The sequence below is a fragment of the Tursiops truncatus genome, chromosome 4 (genome assembly GCF_011762595.2).
Source record: "Tursiops truncatus isolate mTurTru1 chromosome 4, mTurTru1.mat.Y, whole genome shotgun sequence".
NCBI classification, from domain to species: domain Eukaryota; kingdom Metazoa; phylum Chordata; class Mammalia; order Artiodactyla; family Delphinidae; genus Tursiops; species Tursiops truncatus.
This window is the reverse complement of record NC_047037.1, coordinates 59,582,907-59,609,760: the sequence shown is the minus strand read 5'-3', so window position 1 is coordinate 59,609,760 and position 26,854 is coordinate 59,582,907. Positions and strand designations below refer to the sequence as shown.

General features: G+C 38.2%; 1 long non-coding RNA gene across 3 annotated transcripts in view; it reads right to left on the bottom strand.

Annotated features, from left to right (window-relative positions):
• LOC141278558 (uncharacterized) overlaps positions 1-26,854 on the bottom strand; it is a 92,272-nt gene that overhangs the window by 34,189 nt on the left and 31,229 nt on the right. For 2 of the 3 annotated variants that reach the window (XR_012331392.1, XR_012331394.1), the window contains exon 3: positions 531-10,318. This is a non-coding gene — a long non-coding RNA (uncharacterized lncRNA). Of the gene's footprint in view, positions 1-530; positions 10,319-26,854 lie in introns of those variants that run through there. The other variant, XR_012331393.1, reaches the window with a different exon arrangement.

Here is a 26,854-nt window from a genome sequence, read left to right as displayed (position 1 = left end):
GTGGGGTTGTGTTCCTGCCTTGCTAGTTGTTTGGCATAGGATGTCCAGCACTGTAGCTTTCCGGTTGTTGAGAGGAGCTGGGTCTTAGTATTGAGATGGAGATCTCTGGGAGAACTTTCGCCGTTTGATATTACGTGGAGATGGGAGGTCTCTGGTGGTCCAACGTCCTGAACTCGGCTCTGCCACCTCAGAGGCTCAGCCCTGACACGTGGCCGGAGCACCAAGACCCTGTCAGCCACATGGCTCAGAAGAAAAAGGAGGGAAAAAAAAGAAAGAAAAAATAAAGTAAAATAAATTTTAAAATAAAAAAAATTATTAAAAATGAAAAAGTAATTTAAAAAAAGAAAAAAAAAAAGAAAAGAGCAACCAAACCAAAAAACAAATTCACCAATGATAACAAGCACTAAAACCTATACTAACAAAGACAAAAAAACACAAAACAAAAATGGACAGACAGAACCCTAGGCCAAATGATAAAAGCAAATCTATACAGACAAAATCACACAAAGAAGCATACACATACACACTCACAAAAAGAAAAAAATATATATATTTAAAAAAAGAGAGCAATGAAATCAATAAACAAATCTACCAATGATAATAAGCTTTAAATACTAAACTAAGATAAATATAAAACCAGAAACAAATTGGATGTAGAAAGCAAACCCCAAACCTACATTTGCTCCCAAAGTCCACCACTTCAATTTTGGGAAGATTCGTTGTCTATTCAGGTATTCCACAGGTGCAGCGTACATCAAGTTGATTGTGGAGATTTAATTCGCTGCTTCTGAGGATGCTGGGAGAAATTTCCCTTTCTCTTCTTTGTTCGCAAAGCTCCTGGGGTTCAGCTTTGTATTTGGCCTCGCCTCTGCATGTAGGTTGCTGAGGGCATCTGTCCCCCACCCAGACATGACGGAATTAAAGTAGAAGCTGATTAGGGGGCTCTGGCTCTCTCAGGCCGGAGGGAGTGTGGGGTACAGAATGCAGGGTGAGCCTGCAGTGGCAGAGGCCAGCAGGACGTTGCAATAACCTGAGGTGCACCGTGTATCCTCCTGGGGAAGTTGTCCCTGGATCACAGGACCCTGGCAGTGGCAGGCTGCACAGGTTCCTGGGAGGGGAGATGTGGATAGTGACCTGTGCTTGCACACAGGCTTCTTGGTGGCTGCAGCAGCAGTGTTAGCATTTCATGCCCGGCTCTGATGTCCATGCAGCTCATACCTGTCTCTGGAGTTCATTTAGGTGGTGCTCTGAATTCCCTCTCTTTGTGCACCCTGAAACAATGGTCTCTTGTCTCTTCGGCAGGTCCAGAGTTTTTCCCAGACTCCCTCTCGGCTAACAGTGGCACACTAGCCCCCTTCAGGCTGTGTTCACTCAGCCAACCCCAGTCCTCTCCTTGGGATCTGAGCTCCAAAGCCCAGCTTCCAGCTGCCACCCGCCCTGGTGGGTGAGCAGACAAGCCTCTCAGGCTGGTGAGTGCTGGTCGGCACCGATCTTCTGTGTGGGAATCTCTCCGCTTTGCCCTCTGCACCCCTGTTGCTGCGCTCTCCTCTGTGGCTCCTAAGCTTCCCCCCCACCCAACCCCCATCTCCACCAGTGAAGGGGCTTCCTAGTGTGTGGAAACTTTTCCTCCTTCACAGCTCCCTCCCAGAGCTGCAGGTCCTGTCCCTATTCTTTTGTCTCTCTTTTTTCTGTTTTCTTTTGCCCTACCCAGGTACGTGGGGATTTTCTTGCCTTTTGGGAAGTCTGAGGTCTTCTGCCAGCGTTCAGTAGGTGTTCTGTAGGAGTTGTTCCTCACGTAGTTGTAGTGATATATCTGTGGGGAGGAAGGGGATCTCCACGTCTTACTCCTCGACCATCTTGAAGGTCTCTCTCTGCCTGGTTTTAAAATTTGCTCCTTGTCTTTTGTTTTTAGATCTTTTGCTCTGATATGCTGGTTATGCTTTTCTTTGTAGTTACTCTGATTAGGATTCATAGGACTTCTTGAAGGTGTGATTTGAAGTCTTCCATCAAGTTTGTATTATGGTCCCATATCTTTTCAACTGTATTGTTGCCAGAGAATATGGTCTTTATGATACTGATTCTTTGAGATGTGTTGAGACTTGTGTTATGGCTGAGTGTGGATTTTTAGAAATACTGCTGGTGAGCTTAGAAGAATGTGTATTCTCTACTTGTTAGATGTGTAATTTTAAATGTTAATTATAGAATTTTTATTATATTTGTTCTTTATTCTTTATCCAAATTAATTTGTTGTCTTCTAGACCACCAATAATTACTAGAGGTGTGCTAACATATGCTATGATGATTTTGAGGCAATTTTATTCTGTGCATCCAAGTTTAAAGTTGTTATAATCATATAGTGAATTGAAAACTTTTATTATTATATAGTAATATTCTCTATTCCCAATAATGCTCTTTGTCTTATATTTTATTTTATCTAATATTAGTATAGTGATCTCTGCATTGTTTTGGTATTTTTCTGCTATTTCTTTTTTAATCTTTGTTCTTTTAAACTTTCTACATTTTAATATTTTAGATGTGACAATTATAAATGGTTTAGCTAGATTTAAAAAATGGACTTTTTCTTTTAACCTGTATTTAATTCATTTATATTTATTGTCATTATTGTTATATTTGGACTTGCTTCTATCAATGTAAATTTTCCTGTTTCACTTGCTTCTTTCCTTCCTTTGCCTTTTTAAGATTAATTCATTTTTTAGTTTAAATTTTTTCTTAACCATTTCCCCCCTCAACCAGTTAAAAATAATATATCATATTCTTTTAGTAATTAATATTGAAATTTTATCATACATATGAAATTTAAGTTTAAAGTAAGTTAATATGTTAAATGAACTCCTGAACAATGCAGGGATCTTAGAACACTTTCCATAAGCTACTCACTTCTGATTAGTGAATTAAAACCAAAATTTGGAGACTGATGAATCTCCAAATGCTACTGAAGGCAAGAACTTTAGTTCTATACTTTATTGTTTAAACACTGTAAATTAGAATACCTCCTCCCCTTCCTCCTTTCTTTCTAATCTTCTTCCTCCTTGCCCCTTTCTTTCTCTTTTTTATGCCTATGATGTCATTTAAAATTATCTACAACTTTACCAATTTGTTCACTATTAATTTGCCTTTCAGACTTTCCTTTAGCAATAATTTTCTTTCTTACTGAAACACATTCTTTAGAAGTTCCTATGGTGAATATCTGTTGACAAACTCTCTAGGTTTTTGTTCAGCTGAAAATGTCTTCATTTTATCATTATTTCTGAAAATATAGTTTTGCTGAATACATAATTTAAAGTTGACAGTTCATTTTTCTCAATTAGGAAGTTATTATTTCCTGTCTTTTTGCTTTCTATTGTTACTGTTGAGAATCTAAACATCATTGCTTTTCTTTCAGGTTGCTTTCAAAATCTTTTTGTTCTTTGTGATCTGCAATTTCATTACAATGTATCTTTGTGGGTTTCTTTTTATTTATCTTGCTTATTATATACTGACTTTCTTTACTTAGGAGCTTATGTATCTCATCAGTTTTGGAAAATTCTTGATCATTTTCTCTTCAAATATTGCAGTTCCTCCATTCTATTTTTTTCCTTAGGATTCTGACTGGATGTATTTTAAAGTTTTTCATTTTATCCTCCGCAACTTTCAATCTCTACCTTAACTTTTATCTCCTTTTTTCTCTAAACTGGATCCTGGATATTCTTTCCGATGTATCTTCCAGTTCATCAATTCTCTCTTCATTCACATCTAATCTGCAATCTAAACCATCCATTAAGTTTTTTTTAATTGTTAATTAATTTTATTTATTTTTGGCTGTGTTGGGTCTTCGTTGCTGCATGCGGGCTTTCTCTAGTTGCAGTGAGTGGGGGCTACTCTTCATTGTGGTGCACAGCCTTCTCATTGTGGTGGCTTCTCTTGTTGCAGAGCACGGGCTCTAGGGCACGCAGGCTTCAGTAGTTGTGGCACGTAGGCTCAGTAGTTGTGGCGCGCGCGCTCTAGAGCGCAGGCTCAGTAGTTGTGGCGCATGGGCTTAGTTGCTCCGTGGCATGTAGGATCTTCCTGGACCAGGGCTCGAACCCATGTCCCCTGCATTGGCAGGCAAGATTCTTACCCACTACACCACCAGGGAAGCCCTCCATTATTAAGTTTTCTTTTTCAACAATTACATTTTTTATTTCCAAAAGTTCCTTTTGTTTTTATTTTTTCAAATCTGTGGAATATTTTTGATAGTCCCTTAACAATTACTTGTTCTGTGAAAACATCTTTAATTATCTGAACAGATTATATACAGAAATATTATATTCTGTATCTGACATTGCCAAAATATGAATTCCCTGGGGACTTGAATCTGTTTGTAGTTAGTGATGACTTGCAATAATAGTGTCTTCTTTCCACATGTACTTTCTGATTTTGATTTTGAGCTCATAACTGCTTGCTCTTAATCTGTGGGAATCTTTTGGTAATACAGTGGGGTGGTTTTCTTCAGAAAACATTTATTTGTACTTTTGCTAGGAAACAGGGAGAGTATTGACCTGGAACATTTTACCTTCCTTTAAGAAATGTCAGCTTAATGTGGGACTCTCAAGTTCAACTTTTGTACTTACTTCTAGCCCAAGACTTAGTTCAGCTACCTCAGCTCTAATATTGGCTTGTGCCTTTAGGCCACTCTATCTTTCCCTTATTATTACTGCTCATCAGTCTGCATTTTTGAAATTTATTTTTGGAGAGAGTATCCTGAAAAATTACCCTTTTTCTTATGCTTTCAGACATGCAATAAAGAATGTTTTATCAGGATCTATCTGTTTTTGTGGTGGGAGGACTTTTCAGAATATTTAGTTCCTCTTACTTCCAGAAAAGGAAATCTGATACCTTTTTTTCAAGTGTCTCTTTAATAAGGTTTAAAATATTTACAACTAGATCTTCAGCTGAGTTTAAAAAAAGTAATTCAGACATCAAAACCTATCTTATTCACCATGATCAAGCAGTGTTCCTCACAGCTCCAGTTTTATGATCTTCCTATTCACTTTGTCTTGCATGTGGAATGTAAACTTGCCATGGAAGGTTTGATTTAGAATGTTCAAATGAGCAATTATCTTTTAACACCAACACAAGTCATGCATATAATTTGGCAGAGTGAAGATTACATACAGAAAAGACTTGGCATTTCTTACAAAACAAATAGAAGAGTGAGAACATTTCTGAGTGAAGGCCAGTGAGCTCCATCTCTCTAAAAAGATAGATAAAACAGCAAAGAGATCGATGGCTTGATATTAATGAGATTGACAGTCTTTAAAATTTTATAAAATTTTTCTCTTAAATCTTCATACATATCCAGAGCAGTCACTGTTTTTCTGTGAATGCAGCAGTGTGTAAATTTGACTATGTAGAAGTTTCACAGGTATCTCTGAATCATATACTTAAAGTTAAAAATGTACTGTTTAAGGTAGACTACCACTGATAAATCAACTATAGTCTTATTCTGAACAATAATCTTGGTGAAATCATGAGCTTGATATACCAGTTATATTTTTCTACAATATACAATGTATCCTTTGATGTATGTGTATCTCAATTCAGAAAACACCATTTTAAGGCAAGAAGAAGCTGTGAGTAGCAGATTGAAGTGAGCTTACTTTCTGAAATTGCACCACAGAGTCTTCATGGGCAGGGTAGGCAGGGGCAAGTTGGGCTGGAGTGGTGGAAGCTCTGGGTAAGACTTTGATTTTCAGGTGCTATTTGTTGACAAATAAACAAGTGTGGGCATGCAGAGGCTTGATCCTCCTTCACATTTTAAAGTGTCTCTTCAACTCTCATAAAATGAAATTTGTGTTCATCCCCATCTCTGGGTCTTAGTTAGTTCCCCAGTACACTAAAGAGGCAAGACCAAGTGTTCTCTAAGGTTTCTCCTAGCACTATCAGTCTGGTGTAATATGTGAAGGTGGGGTACATGTTAGTATTCACCACAACCTCCTCTCACTACCACACTAAATAGTGTGCAGTAGATAAAGGGAGGACATTAGCCACAGCAATTAGACAAGAAAAATAAATAAAGGTATCCAAACTGGAAGGGAAGAGGTAAAACTGTCACTACTTGCAGATGACATGATACTCTATATAGAGAACCCTAAAGACTCCACACAAAAACTATTAGAACTAATAAATGCATTCAACAAGGTATTAAAATACAAGATTAATATACAGAAATCTGTTGCATTCCTTTACACTAACAATGAAATGCCACAAAAAACAACCCATTAAAAATAACATCAAAAAAACAACAACAACAAAAAACAGCCTAGGAATAAACTTAACCAAGGAGGTGAAAGACCTATACACTGAAAACTACAAAACACTGATACAGAAATGGAAAGACACCCCATGCTATTGTATTGGAATAAATAATACTTTTAAAATGGCCATACTGCCCAAAGCAATCTACAGATTTAATGTGATCCCTATCAAAATACCCATGATATTTTTCATAGAACTAGTACAAATAATCCTAAAATTTATATGGAATCACAAAAGATCCAGAATTGCCAAAGTAATACTGAGGAAAAAGAACAAAGCTGGAGGCATAACTCTTCCAGACTTCAAACAATACTGAAAAGCTACAGTAATCAAAACAGCATGGTATTACCACAAAACAGGCATATAGATCAATGAAACAGAATACAGAGCTCAGAAATAAACCCACACACCTACAGTCAATTAATCTTCAATAAAGGAGGCAAGAATATACAATGGAGAAAAGACAGTCTCTTCAACACGTGGTGTTGGTAAAGCTGGACAGCTATATGTAAATCAATGGAATTAGAACAGTCTCTCACACTATGTACAAAAATAAACTCAAAATGGTTTAAAGACCAAAATATACAAAATGACACCATAAAATTCCTAGAAGAGAACACAGACAAAACATTCTCAGACACAAATTATATCAGTATATTCTTAGGTTAGTCTCCCAAGGCAAAAGAAATAAAAGCAAAAATAAACAAATGGGACCTAATAAAACTTAAAAGCTTCTGCACATTCAAAGGAAACCATCAACAAAATGAAAAGATGATCTACAGAGTGGGAGAAAATGTCTGTAAGTGATGTGACTGACAAGGGGTTAATATCCAAAATATACAAACAGCTCATACAATTCAATATCAAAAAAAAACCCAATCCAATCCAAAAATGGGCAGAAGACCTAAACAGACATTTCTCTAAAGAAGACATACAGATGGACAACATGAAAACATGCCTGACATCACTAATTATCAGAGAAATGCAAATCACAATCACAATGAGGTATTACCTCACACCGGTCAAAATAGCTATCATCAAAAAGTCTACAGATAATAAATGCTGGAGAGGGTATGGAGAAAAATGAACTCTCCTACACTGTTGTTGGAAATGTAAATTGGTGCAGCCAGTATGGAAAACAGTATGGAGTTTTCATAAAAAACTACAACTAGAGCTACCATATGATCCTGCAATCCCACTCCTGGGCATATACACAGAAAAGACAAAAGCTCTAATTTGAAAAGATAATGTACCCCAATGTTCATAGCAGCATTATTTACAATAGCCAAGACATGGAAACAACACAAATGCCCAACAACTGATGATTGGTTTAAGAAGATGTTGTATATATATACAATGGGATATTACTCAGCCATAAAAAAGAACAAAATAATGCCATTTGCAGCAACATGGATGGACCTAGAGATTATCATACTAAGAGAAGTCAGACAGAGAAAGAGAAATATTACATGATATCACTTATATGTGGAATCAAAAAATAATACAAATTAATCTATATATAAAACAGAAACAAACTCACAGACATAGAAAACAAACTTACAGTTACCAAAGGGGAAGCGTGGGGGGGAGGATAAATTAGGAGTATGGGATTAACAGATACAAACTACTATACAAAAAGTAGATAAGCAGTAATAATTTACTGTATAGCACAGGGAACTATATTCAATATCTTGTAATAACTTATAAGGGAAAATAATCTGAAAATAATGTAACTCAACTACTTTACTGTACACATGAAGCTAACACAATATTGCAAATCAACTATATTTCAATAAAAAAAAAGAAAAGAAAAAGAAAAAGGGAGGACAGTTTCCTCCATCATGGACCTAAACAGGCTCTCAACAAAGTTGTTTTCCTTAAACACTGTTTAATCTGTAGATTATTTCATGAAAAAATATCTTGATTCAAACAACTTTGTTACTTTATCTCTTATTCCTTCTTAGAGAACATTGAGTTACCTCCTTCACATAGCTATGATAATGTTGGTGATTTCATTAATTCACTTCACTGTCCTTAACATGAAGACAGTACCTGTCAAGATAAAGCAGAAAAATGGAAAGAAACTAACAGTTTGGTGACACTATTAGAGCCGCTGGATTAACCCTTGCTTAAAGCTTGAACTGGAATTTTCAGTTATATGAACCAATGCATCATCTTCATTGTATAAGACAGATGTGGGTTTTGGTTACTTGCAGTTAAAAGCGTCCTAATGAAAATATCTCCATTTAGAGTATAACTTGAAAATATGACTCAGATAAAGGTTCATTACCTCTGAGGGAAACCAAAGTTCTAGGTCACACTTTCTGCTTTAAGAAAACCAACTCTACCAAAATCCAGATTTATAAAACAGTAAATTATTTGCATTTTAAAAGGAGTTTAAAAATTCTTATAGGAGGCTCACTACAAGGTTTCATTATTTAGCCATTCTCTCCAGTGAATTTAAAATGTGATTTCCCTGATGTATCACCTAATGTATACTTTTTCAGGGACATATAGACTGTGTAAAGTAGAAGCATGCTGGTTCCAAGGTTCTGGGTAATTAAGTGTCATCTCTGTACTCAACCTCTGACGGTACAGTAGTAGGCAATCTTCTGGGCAGATATCTCAGTTTCCTCCAGGAGTTAGTTGGAAGCTTGCAAAGAGTCTGGGATTAGTCATTAAACATTTCTGCTGTCAAGCAAATAAGAGTGATGACCAGGCAGCACATACAGTTTCTGAAGATTTACTGAGGGGAATTCATGGAGCTGTGAGCTTAGCAGGTGTGTGGTTACCCAGTTGCTCACCACATTCTAGGAGTACACAGTGACCCTGGCCCTTGAACTTTAGGGTTTACAAGTAGGGTGACTACAAGTTCTGATTTGCCCAGGACAGCCCCAGTTTATGCCACCATGATTATTAATACCCGCCTCTACCAGATCCTACTTATAAGCTGCATGACTAGGGGAACACCAGCACAGAGAGGCACATAGATCAAAGTAGTTTGAGGAATAGAACATCACAAGAAGGACTGAACAGGTCAGCATCTGGAAAACCAGGGTAGAGGCTACAGCAATAATTATGTAGGGAGAGCTTTTTAATTATTATCACATAAATAAAAATGAGGTTTATTGTTTGGCAGGGTAAACAGTAAATATACTGTTTTGTTTTTGAGATGAAAACAAAGACTGACATAGGCTAAATAAACTCAGTGACCATTAGCCAATGGCTAGCAGTGTTATAGATCAGTTATACAGGTTTCAGCTCCTAAGGCAGAGAGTGATTAACTTCCTTTTTGCATCATGCTCACGCATCACATCACCCTTCCTTTTGAGCCAGCACCTGGCCTCAGACTCCTTCTGTGGCAGCCACTGCCAATTGTTGAGAGCTGCGACACGAGATCACACCTATTTGTGCTCCTTGTCATTTCATTCTACCTGCTCCGAAATGTCATAATGGGTACTAACACAGCTCTGGGTTTTGCAAGAAAATAAATGCAAAGCTTTTGGAAGAGAGACCAAAGGATTCATTCGTCCATTCATTCCTTTTTATAAACATTTTTTGACATGCACCATTTTTAAAGTCTTTATTGAACTTGTTACAATATTGCTTCTGTTTTATGTTTTGGTTTTTTGGCCGGGAGGCATGTGGGATCTTAGCTCCCCTGACCAGGGATCAAACCCGCACCCCCTGCATTGGAAGGGGAAGTCTTAACCACTGGACTGCCAGGGAAGTCCCCGTCCATTCATTCTTTTCAACAAATATTTATGTTTCATGGAAGAAAAGGAGTGAGACTGAATTCACAGATGTTAACAGTAAAGTAACATCCGACCTCATGGTGGGCAGAGGTGAAGAACTATAAGGTTTCCAAATCAGCAGCCAACTATAAACTCACCTGGAAGAAAGAAATTGTAGTGCACATCTCCTTCCACAGCGGGGCACTCCAAGCTCATCACTGAAAACGCCCGCAGTGTTGCTTCAGCGAGCGGTTGGAGAACAAGTGCTTCCCGTCTTTTCTCCATACCTATAGGGATTATTAAGTGGGTAAAATTAAAAGTACATTGGCAGGGCCCTGTGTGAATGAGGCGAAACCATTTTAACATCAATCCCTATGGTTCCAGCAACTTATTCTAAATTAATTCATGTTTAAAAATCTGACAGAAATGTGTTAAATTTGAGAACAAATTGGACTTCAGATCTGTTTGGGTCTCCATTATACAAAGATGAAATAATTATATAAAAGATGGAAAAATTTGGGGGCAAAATAATTCTCATTCAAAGCTTTATTATGGTTTATCAGAAAACTACAGTCAGCTTCACCTCAAACGCTCATGCCTTCACCAGAATGGGCAATATAGAATTCAAATTACATTTGGATAAGCAGAATTTTAGATAAATATGAGTCAGGTCTCAACACTTATTCAATATCTTTATCCCTGTGTCTGGGACAAAAATCTTTCAATATTTCCAAAGGCCCGATAGCATTTCCAAATCAGCAGTGGATCAAGCTGGGACCGCGCGGCTCTGATGATGCAAATACAAGTGTATGGGGTGGCCCTTATAACTTGTTTTTCGCATTACAAAATGAAACCATTAAAGGGGCGACCCTTACCTTTTCTAGTAAATAAAAGATTTTGCGGCCCAAATCCTGGAAGGCTGGCATCAATGACGCCGGGCGTGCTGACCCCCTTCCGAGCAGCGAGCGCGGCGCCCGGGAGCCCACGAGTTTCCGCCGGAGAGGGGCGCGCTGAGCGCTCCCCACCGCTCGCCCGGGCAAACGGAAAGGGCTAATTGGTTTGCAACTGAGCAGCGTATTTAAAAGGCAGCATTAAAAGCCCAAGGGAGCAGAAGCCCAGACTGTGGAGCCGGCAGAGCGGCGGGCTTTGAGGGTCCCCGGGGCGAAAGAGGAAGGGACGGCGCGCCCGGCCGCGGGCAGATGGATCCCGGGCTCCCGCGGCCCGCGCCCGGGGGTCGGCGGCCGCATCAACATCTTCCCACTTGGTTTAAGTTTATTCTGGGCCGCCGCGAGCTGGAACAGGAAATGTTCAGTCTTTCATGTCCGTTGGCGGGTTGCACTTTTGCACCTCCCGGCGAGTACTGATTAGTCAGTTGAGTTCTACCGCGTTTGAAGTTCACCATTTATTATTAAAGAGAAGTGGCAGTGATTAGTTCTGAGTCCTCGGAGAGCTAAATAAGTATTTACCAAATAACAAGATTCAGCCCTACAAAACCAGCTCGAACAGGTTTCTGAAATCCCGGCGAGGGCCCGAAGTTCCTCCCACAGGCAGGAAGTGGAGCTGCGGCCTTCCGGGCAGAGGCAGCCCTCTGCAGAAGTGCCAGTCGCTGGAGACCTTTGAGAGTCCTGGCAAAACGGAGAAAATCCCAGTCCTAAGTCCAACTCGGTGGTCTGAGGTTTTAAATGATTTTAGGCATGACCCTCCCTGGTGGCGCAGTGGTTAAAAATCCGCCTGCCAATGCAGGGGACACAGGTTGGAGCCCTGGTCGCGGAAGATCCCACATGTCGGCGGAGCAACTAAGCCCGTGCGCCAAAACTACTGAGCCTACGCTCTAGAGCCCACGAGCCACAAGTACTGAAGCCGGGGCGCCTAGAGCCTGTGCTCCGCAACAAGAGAAGCCACTGCAATGAGAAGCCTGCGCACCGCAAGGAAGAGTAGCCCCCACTACTACAGAAAGCTGGTGCGCAGCAACGGAGACCCGATGCAGCCAAAAATAAATAAATAAATAAATAACATGCATAAAAATGATTTTATAGGCTGTGTTTCTCTTATAAAGGCAGAGGTGAATGTCAAGCTAAACTTTGAACTTTCCTTTTAAAACAATTTAAACAATGAAGTAGCATTTTATTGCTCAATTAAGAGGGTTGATTTCTATTGCTTCCAATATTAGGATTTTCTTAGCCCCAGTGAGACAGGCTGGGAACTGGGACCCTTTGCTGGGACCTGGGCCCCTTTGCTGCAATGCTTGCCCTGGACACACTGCTCCTCCAGCCACAAAATACAAAGAAACTGTATGGGACTAAAAATAACTGCATGCATGCCCAATTAGGGCAAATTCTGGACCCAAAATATAGAAAGAGACCAAAAAACCCAACTGCCACTTATGAAGAGCCTGGAGCAAAAGCAGGGTGTTGGGAGAAAAAGCAGCGCACTGAGCATACCTCCTGCACACACCACCACCAGAGGGGTGGGCAAAACATCTAAGCCACCCCTCCAGCAGGACCCCTGGACACACCCCTATCCTCACCCCATATAAAGAACAAGATTGCGCCCCTCCAGGAGCAACCAAGCAAGGGAACCTGTTGTTTGTTCTCACTCTCCGCTGCTGCAGCAGGGGCCCCAATAAAGCCTTGCCTGAATTTCTTGTCTGGCCTCTAGTCAATTTGTATTGATTCAGAAGGGCCAAGTGCCGTGGTCGGTAACACCAGTATGCTCCAAAATATATTCAGATTGTGAGCATTGAAAAGAGCGTATTTAGACGGCTTATTTGGCAAACAACTTACAAGATGGCATCGTTGTCAAAAGCATTCATGGTGGTTATCTTTAAAACCTTTTTTTCCTTTAGTATTAGACGAATACTTTCGAGCATGTAGAATATGCATGTATTCACGCATCAATATCATGCTATCGGTATCTCCAGTTTTGTATCATGATTTTTTCAGCCACACTTTTTTCGTCAGAATTTTCTATTGACACTAAAAATTTCTAGAAAACATTACTAATTGTTGAACATTAAGGTGGTTCCCAGATTCCACTATTCTAAATAGCACAATTAACATAGTTATACATAAGTCTGTTTGCATCTTTCTGATTAGTCCGTTAGGAAAAATGCTCAGGTATGGAATTACCAAGACAAGCATATGAAAAAATTTAAGCTTCTTAGTGTATCTTGCCGAATTTATAGAATGTAAATTGAAGGCATTTAATAGATAAAAAACCATTTTAATTTGAATATCTTTGGTTATGAGTTGGGTTTAATATACTATGAGTTCTTTCAGAACAGGGCCATTTTTTGCTCATCACTGTATACCTGGTGTCTTGTGTAATACCAGGTACATACTTGGTACTCAATAAATATTTGTTGATTGAATAAGTAAAAGATGAATAAATGTTAGCAGGATATTTGAGTTTCTTTTTTTGTCAATTTCTTTTTCATATTGTTCAGTTATCGATTATTGTGACAGTTGTCTTTTTCTTATTAATTTAAACTGTGTTTTACATAATTAGGATTTAATCTTTTGTCACATATGTGGCAAATCATGTGCCCTCCCCAAAGCATAAATACGTGTGTTTGTGTGGGTGTGTGTTTGAGTACTTTTTGATTTCCAGAAGTTAAAAAAAATATAATGTCATAAGTATTTGTGACACCTGTTTTTTAAAAAAATTAATTTAAAATTTTTGGCTATGTTGGGTCTTCATTGCAGTGCGCGGACTTCTTATTGTCGTGGCTTCTCTTGTTGTGGAGCACAGGCTCTAGGCGTGCAGGCTTCAGTAGTTGTGGCACGTGAGCTCAGTAGTTTTGGCTTGCGGGCTCTAGAGCTCAGGCTCAGTAGTTGTGGCTCATGGGCTTAGTTGCTCCGTGGCATGTGGGATCTTTCCGGACCAGGGCTCGAACCTGTGTCCCTTGCACTGGCAGGCAGATTCTTAACCACTTTGCCACCAGGGAAGCCCGACACCCTTTTTTTTAAAAAAAAATTTGTTTATTTATTTGGCTGTGCTGGGTCTTAGTCGCGGCATGTGGGATCTAGTTCCCTGACCAGGGATCGAACCCGGGACCCCTGCATTGGGAGCGAGGAGTCTCAGCCACTGGACCACCAGGGAAGTCCCTGTGACACTCTTTATCACATACACAAATTAATTTGCTATAGCTGTGCAATCTAAGATTTGAGGCAGTTTTATATATTTTAGGCAGCACATTCTCCTTGTTTACCAAGTTTTTCCTTGGCCTTGAAGTTTTTTCCAGGACATAATGCGTCAAGTAAAAGGGCATTGCAATTTTAGTCTTAGTCTGACAAACGCTAGGCTCAAGACCTGTTGTCATACCAGGGAAAGATCTGTCAACTCCTTAGTTCCCAAACAACTATCTAATAAATGCTTCTTACTGCTCTTCCATTTGCCCTTCTGTTTTCTTGTTCATTATTATTAAAGACATGAATAGAAAAAGGATCTTTGCTTCTTAAGGGGTTTTCTGCACATATCTCATTCCAAATGAACATGTAATCCCCTTTGTTATTCCACCTGGTTGTGGTTGAAATGACATAGTGTCAGGGACCGTGGGATGGAAACGGGTTGCAATTATTCCAAGTAGTAATGATTTAAAACTTTGGGAGTATGGATATTTAATGGAGAGAGACATTAAGCCTGAGATTTCTTTTCTTTGCTAAGCATTTCCAGAAATAAAAGCATGATATAGGAGCCAAAAACTTGTCTAAGGCAAACACTACAGTATTTAAGTCACAAAAGCTGACAAGATTGCATATTCTATGTACTTTTGTAAAGTTAGGCTTGAGGCTTAGAGATGGGAAAGGAGCTCACTTGGAGTAGATTTTTTTCTTCTTCTTCTTACATCAGCACCAGTTTGGGTTACCTGAAGCTCTGTTTCATTTTGTCTTTACTCTAGACATAGAGCAGTTTCTACCTGAGACACTGCTGGCCTGAACTAGAAAAACTTCTGTGAACCCAACGCTTGGGTTCAAAGGATACACACCATGTGGGATTGTTTAAAAATAGTTATTCAACAAGCATTTAGCATGTGCTTTCTGGGTTGCTTGTTTGACTTTTTCAGATGCTGAAGGATGTAGGCTTTAGTGGGAAAGACAGTGAAGGAGAATTAACCTGATCAGATTCTGAGTGGTTTACCGCTATCTGTCCTTCGAGGCCCCTTGAGTTCCTGGAGTCTTCTTGGACTCTATAGTCAACACTGACATGTTCCTTTCTGTCTACCTTTCATTCAAAAATATTGAAGCCAAGTATGTATAGTGAACAACAACACGGGCATGGTTTTTATTTTCATACAGTTGACTTTCCAGCAGGAGGAAACAGGCAATAAATAAGGACACAAGAAAACATGGCAATTTCAGATGGTGAAAAGCGCTGTGAAGAAAACGCATGCCAGAGAATGTGGCAGGTGGGGTGAGCGGCTGGCTGATGCTGGATGGTCACGGAAGGCTTTTTCAATGGGCAACACAGGACCCAAGATCCTACTGAAAACAAGCAGCCAGCTGTATCAGGGGAGGGATTGGCCGCTACAGAGGACAGAAGGCAGGTAAGAGCTTGGATGATTGAGGAATAGAAAAGAAGACCAGTGTGTCTGAGGCTAGTGAAAGTGAAGATGTGCGGTAGGAGATGGGGTCTCAGAAGTCAGCAGGCCTCAGGACATCTAAGCCTTTGTGGTACTTTGGTGAAGAGTGTACTTTTTCTTTTTTTCCTGCTAAGTGAAATAGGAAGCTATGAGAAGATTTTCAGTTTCACAGTACAAGCTCTGATTTGGGTTTTCAAGCGATGGTTCAGATTGCTGTATGGCAAATTGACAGAGAACGTGAGAAGTGGAGGCAGAGGGACCAGTTGAGAGTCTGGTACTTCCTCATTTTCAAACTAATGCTCTGAGGGGGTCCCTAGTAGTGGGTTACAAGCTCCTTTAGGATAAGAACATGCTACTTCTCCTCTTTCGATTCCTTTTCCTCATCCTTCTTTCTTTTTTTATTACTCCTAGAGGCTCGAACAGTGTTAGCAACATAATGGGCTCAATCAAAACTTGCAATGATCTGGATGACTTTTCTGCAAATTACTGCCATGACTTTTTGGATGTAGAAATGGCCCGGTGTATTTGCCATTTGCTTTGAATGTGTGGAATCAAGTGATTTCAGCTCCTTGGAAGAAGGTAACTGCATAATGAAGAGGTGATGTTTTCTTTTTTCTTTTTTTTCCTCAGTTCTATTGAGGTATAATTGACAAAAAATTATAATTTATTTAAAGTGTACAGCATGATGAACTGATGGAGGTATACATTGTGAAAGGATTCCCACCTCATATATTTATTTTTTTTCCTTTTTGGTGGGAACACTTAAATTCTACTCTCCTCATAAATTTCAATTATACAATATAGTGTTATCAACTATAGTCACCATGTTATACATTAGATCCTCAGACTTTAATCATCTTAAAACTGAAATCTTGTACACTTTTATCAGCCTCTCCCTATTTCCCCGATGCCCCATATCCTGGAAATCATTATTCTACTCTGTTTCTATGAATTTGACTTAATGACCCTTTCAATGTACTATTGAATTTGGTTTGCTAATATTTTGTTGAGGATTTTTGCATCTATGTTCATAAGGGCCATTGGCCTATAATTTTCTTTTCTTGTAGTGCCTTTCTCTGGCTTTTGAAAGCAAACTAATGCTGACCTTGTAAAATGAGACTGGGAAATGTTTCCTTCTCTTCTGTTTTCTTGGAAGAGCTGGGAAGGGTTGGTATTAATTCTTCTTTAAATGTTTGGGAGAATTCACCATTGCAGCCGTCTGTTTTTTCCTGTGTTGGGAGGGTTTTAAACACTGATTCAATCTCCTTACTAGTAATTGATCATTTCAGATTTTCTATTTCTTTTTTATAAAAATATTTATTTATTTATTTATTATTTATTTGGCTGTGCCGGGTCTTAGTTGTGGCATGCGGGAACTTCACTGTGGCATGTGGGATTTGGTTCCCTGACTAGGGATCGAACCCGGGCCCCCTGCATTGGGAGTGCAGAGCCTTAGCCACTGGACAAACAGGGAAGTCTCTGGTTTCTTTATGAGTCAGTTTTGATAGGTTATATGCATTTAGGAATTTATTCATTTTCTAGGTTATCTAGTTGTTGGCATGTAATTGTTCATAGTAGTTTCTTATGATCCTTACTATTTCTGTGTTATCAGTTGTAATGCCTTCTGTCTCATTTCTGATTTTTATCTATTTGAGTATTTTTTCAGTTTTTCTTAGCTAGTCTAGCTAAACTTTGTCAATTTTGTTTATCTTTTCAAAGAACCAGCTCTTAGTTTCATGGATTTTTTTCTCTAGTCTTTTTAGTCTCTTTTTCATTTATTTACACTCTGCTTTGCTGTTTCCTTCTCTCTGCTAACTTTGGATTAGTTTGTTCTTTTTCTAGTTCTTCGAGGTGTAAAGTTAAGTTGTTTATTTGAGATCTTTATTTTTTTCTTAGCATAGGAATTTATTGCTGTAAACTTCCCTCTTAAAACTGCTTCAGGGCTTCCCTGGTGGCACAGTGGTTGAGAATCTGCCTGCCAATGCAGGGGACACGGGTTCGAGCCCTGGTCTGGGAGGATCCCACATGCCGTGGAGCAACTGGGCCCGTGAGCCACAATTACTGAGCCTGCGCATCTGGAGCCTGTGCTCCACAACAAGAGACACCGCAATAGTGAGAGGCCCGCGCACCGCGATGAAGAGTGGCCCCTGCTTGCCACAACTAGAGAAAGCCCTCGCACAGAAACGAAGACCCAACACAGCCATAAATAAATAAATAAATAAAGCAAAACTGTCAGTAAGTAAAAATAAATAAACACTATTATATAAAAAAAAACTGCTTTAAGTTTTGGTATGTTATTTATTTCTATATTCATTTGTCTTAATTTTCCTTTTGATTTCTTCTTTGTCCTATTGGTTGCTCAGGAGCATGTTGTTAAATCTGCACATATTTGTGAATTTTTCAGTTTTCTTCTTTTAATTCATTTCTAGTTTTGTACCATTGTGGCTGGAAAAGATGCTTGATATGATTTCAGTCTTCTTAAATATATTAACACTTATTTTGTGGCCTAACACATGATCTATCCTGGAAAATGTTCCATGTACACTTGAGAGGAATGTATATTCTGTGCTGTTGGATGAAATGTTCTGTATATGACTGTTAGTTTAGTGTGTAGTTTAAGTCCAGTGTTTCCTTATTGATTTTCTGTCTGGATAATCTATCCATTGACAAAAGTGGGATACTGAAGTTCCCTATATTATTGTATTGTTATCTATTTCTCCTTTCAGATCTGTTAATATTTGCTTTATACATTTAGGTGCTTTGATGTGGGTGCATAAATATTTATAATTGTTATATCCTCTTGATGACTTGACCCCTTTATAACTGTATAGTGATCTTATTTGCCTCTTGTTACAGTTTTAGCTTAAAGTCTATTTTGTCACATGTAAGTGTAGCTACCTCTCCTCTCTATTTTTATTTACATGGAATATATTTTTCCATCACTTCACTTTCAGTCTATGTGTGTCTGTAAAGCTGAAGTGAATCTTTTGTAGGAATCATATGGTTGAATTTTTTTTTAAAATTCGTTCTGCCACTCTTTGTCTTTTTTTTTTTTGCGGTACACAGGCCTCTCACTGTATGCCCTCTCCCTTTGCGGAGCACAGGCTCTGGACACGCAGGCTCAGCGGCCATGGCTCACGGGCCCAGCCGCTCCACGGCATGTGGGATCTTCCCAGACCGGGGCACGAACCTGTGTCCCCTGCATCGTCAGGTGGACACTCAACCACTGTGCCACCAGGGAAGCCCTCTTTTTTTTTTAAATTTTTATTTAATTTATTTTTTTATACAGCAGTTTCTTATTAGTCATCAATCTTATACACATCAGTGTATACATGTCAATCCCAAATGCCCAATTCATCACACCAACCCCCCACCCCCCTGCGGCTTCCCCCCTTGGTGTCCATACGTTTGTTCTCTACATTTGCGTCTCTATTTCTGCCCTGCAAACCGGTTCATCTGTACCATTTTTCTAGGTTCCACATATATGTGTTAATATATGGTATTTGTTTTTCTCTTTATGACTTACTTCACTTTGTATGACAGTCTCTAGATTCATCCACGTCTCTACAAATGACCCAGTTTCATTCCTTTTTATGGCTGAGTAATATTCCATTGCATATATGTACCACATCTTCTTTATACATTCATCTGTCAATGGGCATTTAGGTTGCTTCCATGACCTGGCTATTGTAAACAGTGCTGCAAAGAACATTGGGGTGCATGTGTCTTTTTGAATTATGCTTTTCTCTGGATATATGCCCAGTTGTGGGATTGCTGGATCATATGGTAATTCTATTTTTAGTTTTTTAAGGAACCTCCATACTGTTCTCCATAGTGGCTCTATCAATTTTCATTCTCACCAACAGTCCAAGAGGGTTCCCTTTTCTCCACACCCTCTCCAGCATTTGTTGTTTGTAGATTTTCTGATGATGCCCATTCTAACTGGTGTGGGGTGATACCTCATTATAGTTTTGATTTGCATTTCTCTAATAATCAGTGATGTTGAGCAGCTATTCATGTGCTTCTTGGCCATCTGTATGTCTTCTTTGGAGAAATGTCTGTATAGGTCTTCTGCCCATTTTTGGACTGGGTTGTTTGTTTTCTTAATATTGAGCTGTATGAGCTGTTCATATATTTTGGAGATTAATCCTTTGTCTGTTGATTCATTGGCAAATATTTTCTCCCATTCTGAGGGTTGTCTTTTCGTCTTGTTTATGGTTTCCTTTGCTGTGCAAAAGCTTTGACGTTTCATTAGGTCCCATTTGTTTATTTTTGTTTCTATTTCCATTACTCTAGGAAGTGGATCAAAAAAGATCTTGCTGGGTTTCCCTGGTGGCGCAGGGGTTGGGGGTCCGCCTGCCGATGCAGGAGACGCAGGTTTGTGCCCAGGTCCGGGAGGATCCCTCATGCCGCGGAGCAGCTGCGCCTGTGAGCCATGGCCTTTGGGCCTGCCTGTCTGGAACCTGTTGCTCTGCAGCGGGAGAGGCCGCAGCGGTGAGAGGCCCACGTACCGCAAAAGAAAAAAAAAAGTTCTTGCTATGATTTATGTCATAGAGTGTTCTGCCTATGTTTTCCTCTAAGAGTTTTATAATGTCCTGTCTTACATTTAGGTCTCTAATCCATTTTGACTTTATTTTTGTGTATGGTGTTAGGGAGTGTTCTAATTTCATCCTTTTACAGGTAGCTGTCCAGTTTTCCCAGCACCACTTATTGAAGAGGCTGTCTTTTCTCCATTGTATATCCTTGCCTCCTTGTCATAGATTAGTTGATGATAGGTGCGTGAGTTTAGTTCTGGGCTTTCTATCCTGTTCCATTGATGTATATTTCTGTTTTTGTGCCAGTACCATATTGTCTTGATTACTGTAGCTTTGTAGTATAGTCTGAAGTAAGGGAGTTTCATTCCTCCAGCTCCGTTTTTTTCCTCAAGACTGCTTTGGCTATTTGGGATCTTTTGTGTCTCCATACAAATTTCAAGATTTTTTGTTCTAGTTCTGTAAAAAATGCTATTGGTAATTTGATAGGGATTGCATTGAATCTGTAGATTGCTTTGGGTAGCACAGTCGTTTTCACAATATTGATTCTTCCAATCCAGGAACATGATATATCACTACATCTGTTGGTGTCATCTTTAATTTCTTTCATCAGTGTCTTATAGTTTTCTGCATACAGGTCTTTTGTCTCCCTAGGTAGGTTTATTCCTAGGTACTTTATTCTTTTTTTTTCCAATGGTAAATGGGAGTGTTTCCTTAATTTCTCTTTCAGATTTTTCATCATTAGTGTATAGGAATGCAAGAGATTTCTGTGCATTAATTTTGTATCCTGAAACTTTACCAAATTCATTGATTAGCTCTAGTACTCTTCTGGTGGCATCTTTAGGATTCTCTATGCATAGTATCATGTCATCTGCAAACAGGGACAGTTTTATTTCTTCTTTTCCAATTTGTATTCCTTTTATTTCTTTATCTTCTCTGATTGCTGTGGCTAGGACTTCCAAAACTATGTTGAATAATAGTGGTGAGAGTGGACATCCTTGTCTTGTTCCTGATCTTAGAGGAAATGCTTTCAGTTTTTCACCATTGAGAATGATGTTTGCTGTGGGTTTGTCATATATGGCCTTTATTATGTTGAGGTAGGTTCCCTCTATGCCCACTTTCGGGAGAGTTTTTATCATAAATGGGTGTTGAATTTTGTCAAAAGCTTTTTCTGCATCTATTGGGATGATCATATGGTTTTTATTCTTCTATTTGTTAATATGGTGTATCACATTGATTGATTTGCATATAAGAATCCTTGCATCAGTGGGATAAATCCCACTTGATCATGGTGTATGAACCTTTTAACGTGTTGTTGGATTCTGTTTGCCAGTATTTTGTTGAGGATTTTTGCATCTATATTCATCAGAGATATTGGGTGTGTAATTTTCTTTTTTTGTAGTATCTTTGTCTGGTTTTGGTATCAGGGTGATCGTGGCCTCATAGAATGAGTTTGGGAGTGTTCCTTCCTCCACAACTTTTTGGAAGAGCTTGAGAAGGATGGGTGTTAGCTCTTCTCTAAATGTTTGATAGAATTCGGCTGTGAAGCCATCTATCTGGTCCTGGACTTTTGTTTGTTGGAAGATTTTTAATCACAGTTTCAATTTCATTACTTGTGATTGTTGTGTTCACGTTTTCTATTTCTTCCTGGTTCAGTCTTGGAAGGTTACACCTTTCTAAGAATTTGTCCATTTCTTCCAGGTTCTCCATTTTATTGGCATAGTGTTGCTTGTAGTAGTCTCTTAGGATGCTTTGTATTTCTGCAATGTCTGTTGTAACTTCTCCGTTTTTATTTCTAATTTTATTGATTTGAGGCCTCTCCCTCTTTTTTGTGATGGGTCTGGCTAATGGTTTATCAATTTTGTTTATCTTCTCAAAGAACCAACTTTTAGTTTTACTGATCTTTGCTATTGCTTTCTTAGTTTCTATTTCATTTATTTCTGCTCTGATCTTTATGATTTCTTTCCATCTGATAACTTTGGGTTTTGTTTGTTCTTCTTTCTCTAGTTTCTTTAAGTGTAAGGTTAGATTGTTTATTTGAGATTTTTCTTATTTCTTGAGGTAGGCTATATATTATAGCCTACCTATAATATACCTATATTATATTATATATATAGCTATACCTATATTATATTATATATATAGCTATACCTATATTATATTATATATATAGCTATACCTCTTATTTCTTATAGGTATAGCTATATATTATATATATAGCTATACCTATATTATATTATATATATAGCTATACCTATATTATATTATATATATTATATATATAGCTATACCTATATTATATTATATATATAGCTATACCTATATTATATTATATATATAGCTATACCTCTTATTTCTTGAGGTATAGCTATAAACTTGACTCTTAGAACTGCTTTTGCTGCATCCCATAGGTTTTAGATTGTCGTGTTTTCATTGTCATTTGTCTCTAGGTAATTTTTGATTTCCTCTTTGATTTCTTCTGTGATCTCTTGGTTATTTAGTAATGTATTGTTTAGCCTCCATGTGTTTGTGTTTTTTAAGTTTTTCTCCCTGTAATGATTTCTAATCTCATGGCATTTTGTCAGAAAAGATGCTTGATATGATTTCAATTTTCTTAAGTTTACTGAGGCTTGAATTGTGACCGAAGATGTCATCTATCCTGGAGAATGTTCCGTGTGCACTTGAGAAGAAAGTGTAATCTGCTGTTTGGGGATGGAATGTCCTCTAAATATCAATTAAATCTATCTGGTCTATTGTGTCATTTAAAGCTTCTGTTTCCTTATTAATTTTCATTTTGGATGATCTGTCCATTGGTGTAAGTGAGGTGTTAAAGTCCCCCACTATTATTGTGTTACTGTCGATTTCCTCTTTTACAGCTGTTAGCAGTTGCCTTATGTATTGAGGTGCTCCTATGTTGGGTGCATATATATTTATAATTGTTATATCTTCTTCTTGGATTGATCCCTTAATCATTATGTAGTGTCCTTCCTTGTCTCTTGTAACATTCTTTATTTTAAAGTCTATTTTATCTGATATGAGTATTGCTACTCCAGCTTTCTTTTGGTTTCCATTTTCATGGAATATCTTTTTCCATTCCTTCACTTTCAGTCTGAATGTGTGCCTAGGTCTGAAGTGCATCTCTTGTAGACAACATATATTTGGGTTTTGCTTTTGTATCCATTCAGCAAGCCTGTGGCTTTTGGTTGGAGCTTTGAAGCCATTCACGTTTAAGGTAATTATCGATATGTATGTTCCTATGACCATTTTCTTAATTGTTTTGTGTTTGTTTTTGTAAGTCCTTTTCTTCTCTTGTGTTTCCCACTTAGAGAAGTTCCTTTAGCATTTGTTGCAGAGGTGGTTTGGTGGTGCTGAATTGTCTTAGCTTTTGCTTGTCTGTAAAGCTTTTGATTTGTCCATCAAAGCTGAATGAGATCCTTGCTGGGTAGAGTAATCTTGGTTGTAGGTTCTTCCCTTTCATCACCTTACGTATATCATGCCATTCCCTTCTGGCTTGTAGAGTTTCTGCTGAGAAATCAGCTGTTAACCTTATAGGAGTTCCCTTGTATGTTATTTGTCATTTTTCCCTTGCTGCTTTCAATAATTTTTCTTTGTCTTTAATTTTTGCCAAACTGATTACTATGTGTCTCGGCATGTTTCTCCTTGGGTTTATCCTGTATGGGACTCTCTGTGCTTCCTGGACCTGGGTGGCTATTTACTTTCCCGTGTTAGGGAAGTTTTCGACTATAATCTCTTTAAATATTTTATTTGGTCCTTTCTCTCTCTCTTTTCCTTCTGGGACCCCTAAAATTCAAATATTGTTGCATTTAATGTTGTCCCAAAGGTCTCTTAGGCTGTCTTCATTTCTTTTCATTCTTTTTTCTTTATTCTGTTTTGCAGCAGTGAATTCCACCATTCTGTCTTCCGGGTCACTAATCCATTCTTCTGCCTCAGTTATTCTGCTATTGAATCCTTCTAGTGTAGTTTTCATTTCAGTTATTGTATTGTTCACTGCTGTTTGTTTGTTCTTTAATTCTTCTAGGTCTTTGTTAAACATTTCTTGAATCTTCTCGATCTTTGCCCCCATTCTTTTTCCGAGGTCCTGGATCATCTTCATTATCATTATGCTGAATTCTTTTTCTGGAAGGTTGCCTATCTCCACTTCATTTAGTTGTTTTGCTGGGGTTTTATCTTGTTCCTTCATCTGATACATAGCCCTCTGCCTTTTCATCTTGTCTATCTTTCTGTGCATGTGGTTTTTGTTCCACAGGCTGCAGGATTGTAGTTTTTCTTGCTTCTGCTGTCTGCCCTCCACAGCAAGATCTTTTTTTGATTCACCAACATCTCATTGTGGCTTCTGTCTTTGGGTGTTGGGTATCTTTTTTGGTGAGTCCCAGTGTCTTCCTGTCAATGATTGTTCAGCAGCTAGTTGTGATTCTGGTGTTCTCACAAGAGGGAGTGAGAGCACGTCCTTCTACTCTGCCATCTTGGTTCCTCCATGAGTCTTTTATCTATTTCCCACATTTGCTATCTTACTCAGTGATGATAAAGATCTCAAAAAAAGTGATACACTTTAGTTGATACACTAAAAATACTTTTCACTTTTTCATATTCTATTTATATGGTTGTAATTCTGGAGTCTCTTAATTCGTTAGCCCTAACCATAGAAGTGCTTATGTAGGTCCTGAGATGTTTATGGTAATCTTTTGTGATATTCTGTCCCAGCTTACACTAAGTGAAGACTAAGGGGTGATGTTGAAATCACATCACTCCAAATTCATATGTTGAATTAAACCCTAATATGAAAGTATTTGGAGGTGGGGCCTTTGGGAGGTGATGAACTCATGAAGGTGAAGCCCTCATGAATGGGATTCATGTCCTTATAAAAGAGACCCCAGAGAGCGCCTCCTCACCTTCAGCCATGTGAGAACACAGTGAGATGTTGATGAAACACTAAGCAGGCTCTCATTAGACACCAGATTTGTGCCTTATTCTTGGACTTCCCAGACTCCAGAATTGTGAAAAACAAATTTCTGTTGTTTATAAGCTATCCAGTCTATGCTATTTTTGTTATAGCAGCCCAAAATGACTAAGACAATACCTCAAAATGTCTCTTTGAGAATTAAATGAGATGGTATATATAAAGTATTTGGCATATTGTTAATGCTCAGTAAATGTTGACTATTGTCACTAGGTCATTTTCTTATTATAGTAGTGATACCTATTCATTACAGCCAGTTAAGAAAATACAGAAAAACAAATCCTCCTACACTGTTGGTGGGAATGTAAATTGGTGCAGCCACTATGGAAAACAGTATGGAGGTTCCTCAAAAAACTAAAAATAGAGTTGCCATATGATCCAGCAATCCCACTCCTGGTCATATATATTTGGAGAAAACTCTAATTCAAAAAGATAACAATCTCCAATGTTCATAGCAGCACTATTTAAAATAGCCAAGACATGGAAGCAACCTAAATGTCCATCAACAGATGAATGGATAAAGAAGATGTGGTACATATACACAATGGAATATTACTCAGCCATAAAAAAGAATGAAATAATGCCATTTGCAGCAACATGGATGGACCTAGAGACTATCATATTAAGTGAAGTAAGTCAGAAAGAGAAAGACAAATACCATATGATATCACTTATATGTGGAATCTAAACTATGACACAAATGAACTTATTTATGAAACAGAAACAGACTCACAGAGTTAGAAAACAAACTTATGGTTACCAAGGGGGAAAGGCGGTGTGAGAAGGATAAATAAGGAGCTTGAGATTAGCAGATACAAACTACTATGTATAAAATAGTAAACAGCAAGGTCTTACTGTATTGTACAGGGAACTATATTCAATATCCTATAATAAACCATAATGGAAAAGAATATGAAGAAGATATATATATATGCATGTATATATATATATATATATATATCTGAATCACTGTGCTGTATACCAGAAACTTATACAACATTGTAAAGCAACTATACCTCAATAAAAAAGAGAAAGAAAATATAGACAAACAAAAGGAAATAAAATGATGCATAATTCCATAATCCAGAGATAAACAGAGATATCTACTCTCAATCATTTTCTCTGTATATATTTTTATTTCACAAAATTTGATTTTATCATATTGCACCTATTGTTAACAGCTTTGTACATCATTATATAATCTTCTGAAAGCTAATCAAGACTAGATGAATAAAATTCTATTGTATAAATGTACTGTACTGTAGTTTATCCTACCAAATCTCTTCTGTTTGATCTTTATAATTGTTTCCAATTTTTTTGCTGTTGCAGAGAGTCCTGCAATAAGCATTCTTATACAAACTTTCCCCCCAGATATCTGTGAGAATTTTGTTGGTTCGATCATAAAAGTATAGTTGCTCAGTTGAATAATATCTATGTTTTTAGGATTTTGGATCCTTACTAATTGGCCACCAGAAAGTTGTTAAAATTTATATTTTAATCAGCAGAATATGAGAGTAGGTGTTGCCCTGTACCTTCATCAACACTAGGCATTTAGCTTTTAGAACAAACTTTCACTCATTTCCTTAATACTTTCTGAGGCACTATTCTAGGCATGAGGGTACAGTAGTGAAGAAAACAGACAAGAATCTCCCTGTTCTCATGAAGCTAACATTGAGTATGTTAGATGATGTAGTTGCTGTAGAGGAAAATAAAGCAGAGCAGGAAGAAACAG